The 5,551-nt window shown below is 42.5% G+C and overlaps 1 pseudogene; it reads left to right on the top strand.

Moving 5' to 3' along the window:
- The window catches only part of LOC125048407, a 68,486-nt pseudogene that overhangs the window by 14,402 nt on the left and 48,533 nt on the right, over positions 1–5,551 (top strand).

Genomic DNA, 5,551 nt, shown 5'->3' with positions numbered 1-5,551 from the left:
GGAGTGGAGATGAGAAGGAAGAAAAGGTGGGTTAGAGAGGTAGGAGGAAGGAGGAAAGATTGGAAGGGGAAGTGGAGGAGAAAGGGGGAAGGGAGGATAGAAAGGAAGGAAGAAGGAAGAGAGAGAAAAGGGAGGGAGGAATAAGAGGAAGGGGGAATGAAACGAAGAAGGGGGCGAAAAGAGATAGTAAAAGGAAGGAGATGGGGATAATCGGTGAATGGAAGGATGGGAAAGAAGGAGGAAGAGAGAGAAGGAGTGGGAGGAAGAGGGAGAGGAAAGGTGGAGAAGAAGAAGAAGAAGCGGAAATCTAAAGAGAAAGGAGAATAGATGAAACTTGTATAAAGAAGAAGAAGAAGAGAGAAGAAATAGAGTAAGAGAAGGGAGAGTTAGGGAAAGGATAGGGGCAGGCGAGGAAGGAAATGAGGGTAAAAGATGATTCATTAGAACACTTCATTGTGCTGTTATTTGAAAGGTGTTTGAGTCGTACCTGTAACTGCTCATGATACAAACAAGTGGGATTAAGGGGCACTCTTTATGAACATACGAACACACACACACACACACACACACATATATATATATATATATATATATATATATATATATATATATATATGTATATGTATATATATATATGTATATGTATATATATATATGTATATGTATATATATATATATATATATATATATATATATATATATATATATGTGTGTGTGTGTGTGTGTGTGTGTGTGTGTGTGTGTGTGTGTGTGTGTGTGTGTGTGTGTGTATTTGTGAGTGTGAGTAAAACAATGAAGGGAAGTACAGGAAAACACACGAATATGCCGAAGGCCTTTTCGCATTGACTGCTTCATCAGGGCATACTGAACAAGAGATACATAGAAGTATACATACATGTACATGGCGGTCAGGTCACGTCGTTGATCAGGTGAGCAACGACCTTGGCTAGTACGTGGCTCCCCGTTGTGGTTATGAAGTTGTTAGTAGAGTGTATGTATGCCGCTTCTACCATCTTCCTTTGTCGTGGGGGCAGGCCCTGTTTTATGATGGAGGCCTTGGACCACTTAGGGAGATGGCCGTCGGTGTCAACGTGACCAACGAAGGCGCTCCTCGTGTCATGTCGTCGGAGGGCGCTGTGGTGTTGGTTGATTCGTTGTTCGTTGAGCCCTCGTCCTGTCTCACCTATGAAAACTTTATCGCAGCCGCCGCAAGGTATGCTGTACACCTGGCTAAGAGGTCTGCTCTAGTCTAACCTCTTTTGCCTTACGATATCTCCGATCTTCTTACCCGACGTGGTGGCCATCTTTATCGTATGGCCCAACAAGGCTTCCAGCTGTTGCGTCAGCTGCGAGTGAGGGATGAAGATCCTATGTGTTTTGTTCTGTGTGGCGTCCCCTCTTAATCTGGACATGATCTTTTCGGCCTTGCGTCGGAGGCGAGCAAGGTACGAGGGTAACGGAGGCGTTGGAAGGTATTGCTGACGTGTTGCATTTCCTCCTCCGGGAACTCTGGGCTGCATATTCTAAGAGCTCGGAGGAAGAAACCAATGCCCACGTCTGCTTTGGTTCTATCGCTGTGGGTAGATAAATAATGTATAAAATCATTTTTATTAGTGAGTTTTCTGTACACAGAGAATACCGGGCCGCTAGGGTTCCTATGGATTACGGTGTCAAGGAAAGGTAGCTGTTCATTTCTCTCTTCTTTTGTGGTGAATTGTATGGATGGGTGCACTGCGGTTAGTCTATAGAGGAAGTCTTGAAGGTTAGTCCTGGTCGGTACTACAGCGAGGATGTCATCTACATAACGAAACCAAACTACATTCTTCCCCACGATGTTCTTGTTACCTAAAGGAAAGGATTAGTGACTGTATCGATGAGATGGAGACGCTGAGAAGCCGCCTTCCGGGGGTCCATCTTCCCCATAGACTCGTCCTCGAACTTGGGAAAGAGGACGAATTACAGAAGGCGAGACACAAGAGATTGTTAGAGGATGCTTGTACTAATAGCGGCTGGTCTGAAGTGATGACTTGATAGTCAAACTGTCACACAAACCTCTCACAGAAACGTAAAGACAAGCCCTGACTTTAGGTTTAAAATTCGACACCGGTACCCTTAGTAAAGGCTTGGCTGACTTTATCGAGTCCAACTACCTCAAAAATCTCTCTGCAATTGAGAGAGATGGAGAATCTTGAAATAACACTCTTTCGAAATGTTCCATTTTACCTCTATCAAGTTGTTGTTGTCATTTCTGTTTCTTTTTATCTTTCCATTGTTCCTCAGTTTTGCGAAAGGCTTATCGCTTTAAATGATAATGAGAATGATAAATCACCAGTTTTAAAGGGATGAGGGATAGTTTTAATATATATGAGTTTTTGGGATTCTTTTCATTGCAGAAGAGTGACAGCAGCGAATTTGTTGTTATAAAAGTTATGGAAATTAATAGTTTCGACTTAATTAATCATAAACACACACACACACACACACACACACACACACACACACACACACACACACACATACACACACACACACACACACACACACAAACACACACACACACATACACATATATATATATATATATATATATATATATATATATATATATATATATGTGTGTGTGTGTGTGTGTGTGTGTGTGTGTGTGTGTGTGTGTGTGTGTGTGTGTGTGTGTGAACATGAATATATATACACATATATATACATATATAAAACCAGTCTATCTATCTATTCATCCATCTATATATCTGTCATCTATTCACCTATCTCTCTATCCATATATTTATTCATGTAAGCATCTGGCGTCAGGGAATCTCCGAAAGTTCTATTCCTACGATCTTACGGTTGCATTGATTACCTATAATTGGCCTAATTAAAATCCGAGAGCACAGTTAATCTCGCCACCGCAGCCATATAATTTTTCTTAATTACGATAGCCTCATCATCATCATCATTAGCTCTCAGCCATCTCCATTCCGAGGGTATTCACGCACCTGCTATTAATTTCCTCTAATCATTCCCCTCATGCCCATTATTCCAATCGGCACTACCTTTATCATTATCTCTAATCATCGTAATTATCCATTAGAATAATCTAACACATCCTTTCTGGAAATCCATTAAGATTCACAATATTCCATTTAACTTCCCATATGTGCTCGACAAACACGCTTATCACCTGTAATGTTCCTGTGATAACGATAACAAAACTAGGCATTAGAACGTGTGTGTGTGGAGAGGGGAAGGGGTGGGGGGTAGGAGGGGGGCATGGGGAGGGGGTTGGGAAGGTGGCGAGAGAGAGAGAGGGGGGTGAGATAAGGAGGTTGGGAGAGAGAGAGAGATAGAGAGGGAGGGAAAGAGGGTTGGAGGGAGAGAGAAGGAGGGGGAAGGAGAGAGGGGGAAGGGGAGAGGGAGGTGGAAGGAGAGAGGGAGGGGATAAGGCAGTTAGAAGGAGAGAGAAGGAGAGGGAAGGAGTAGGGAGAGAGAGTTCGAGAACAGGGAGGGAGAAAGGGGAGGAGGCTATTGTGAAATACAGGTGGCAGGAAAGGGGTTAGTGGGGAGAGAGGAGGTTGGAGAGGAAGAGGAATAGGGGAGAGAGGGAGAGAGAGAGAGAGAGAGAGAGAGAGAGAGAGAGAGAGAGAGAGAGAGAGAGAGAGAGAGAGAGAGAGAGAGAGAGAGAGAGAGAGAGAGAGAGAAAGAGAGAGAGAGAGAGACAGAGACAGAGACAGAGACAGAGAGAGAGAGAGAGAGAGAGAGAGAGAGAGAGAGAGAGAGAGAGAGAGAGAGAGAGAGAGAGAGAGAGAGAGAGAGAGAGAGAGAGAGTCTAAAGAGATGGGGAAAGAGATGGGGAGAAAGAGGAGGAGGGAAAAGAGGTTGAGAGAGAGAGGGGGTTAAGTCGGGGCAAGGTGAAGGGGATTTTGTATTTGTTTATACTTAAGGGGGTGAGAGTGTGTTTGTAAAAGGAGGGGGGGGAGAGGATTCCGTACATATGTCTGCTGTATATATTGTAGATTGCATGTGCATGTCACTGTATTTGCATTCAAGCCATTCCATATACAATTGGAATCAGTGACTAAATCAATGAATAACCAGAGAGAGAGAGAGAGAGAGAGAGAGAGAGAGAGAGAGAGAGAGAGAGAGAGAGAGAGAGAGAGAGAGAGAGAGAGAGAGAGAGAGAGAGAGATAGATAGATAGATAGAAAGATAGATAGATAGATAGATAGAGAGAGAGAGAGAGAGAGAGAGAGAGAGAGAGAGAGAGAGAGAGAGAGAGAGAGAGAGAGAGAGAGAGAGAAAGAGAGACCTTGCTGCCCCGTCCCCTTTGACCTTTCTTCCCTCATCTCCCTGACCTTACCTCTTATCAGGAGAAACACAAGTCGTAACCTTTGAAGCTATCACGTGAGCGATATCTGGAAGGTAAACAAAGAAGCAGATGGCATGGCTGTGGTCACGTGTTCATTTAAGAGGATGTTTGTAGTGTGTGAAGATGTCTGAGAGAATGACCGTAGAGTACACAGCTGAACATTATACATCATACACGCTACAGCAACCTATACAGCGAATAATGCAGAACACCCCTATTGCAAACTTGCCGACAAGGAACGCAAATAACGAGTGAATTACAAACATGTAGCAATTCATGACTGTTATCATTGATATGCATTCCTTGTACAGTCGTTCCGCATAATTAAAAAATCATTTTTTTTTTTCAGAAATGCCCAAGTATAAAGAAAAGAGAAACAAGTCATCAATTTTATCACTCAGTGGTTTTCTTTTGTTTATCTATCTATCTGTTTATATATCTATCTATTCATTTACTCATCCACTGGCATTTCTTTTTCGCTTATCGACCTTACCGGATATTTAAAATCAACGTGTTGTAGATAACAATAATGTTTCTACCTCCTAGATTCTTAGGGCATATGTAATAATTGACACTTCGGTCTCTTTATTGATTATAAGACCTCAGAACATCGTAATGCTTATCAGGCGATACAGAGGAAGCAAGGAACTATAGAAGCATTTGGAAGAGCATAACCATACAATGGTGAATACCTTTAACAACCAACAATAAATTTTTTTTTACCAGGTTACGAAATCCACGAGGACAGTGATGTAAAAATACTACCCCATCGACAAATATATATTGTGGAGTCTCCTCGGTGATGTGGCTTGTGTGTGTGTGTGCGTATGCGTGTGTGTGTGTGTGTGTGTGTGTGTGTGTGTGTGTATGTGTGTGTGTGTGTGTGTGTGTGTGTGTGTGTGTGTGTGTGTGTGTGTGTGAGTGTGTGTGTACAAGATGGCTTTCTGTACAGTCTGTAAGCGTCATTTGTCAATTTGTTAAACATTAGTTTTAGCTTTGCTAAAAACGTTTTCAAGTCAGTTTAAACATATCTAAATTAACTGTAGTGTAATCAGGACGGGACGGTGAGTGGCCGACGGTAGTCCATGTACTAGGGATAACTTATTACATAACAACCGACGAATTATAACTGCCGATCACAGACATTTTCATAACAGCGATCCTTCACCATGCAAATCTTGCCAAAACG

The sequence above is a fragment of the Penaeus chinensis genome, chromosome 43, assembly GCF_019202785.1.
Source record: "Penaeus chinensis breed Huanghai No. 1 chromosome 43, ASM1920278v2, whole genome shotgun sequence".
Taxonomy (NCBI): Eukaryota; Metazoa; Arthropoda; class Malacostraca; order Decapoda; family Penaeidae; genus Penaeus; species Penaeus chinensis.
The sequence above is the reverse complement of the archived record's forward strand: the minus strand, read 5'-3'. Positions and strand labels throughout refer to the sequence as shown.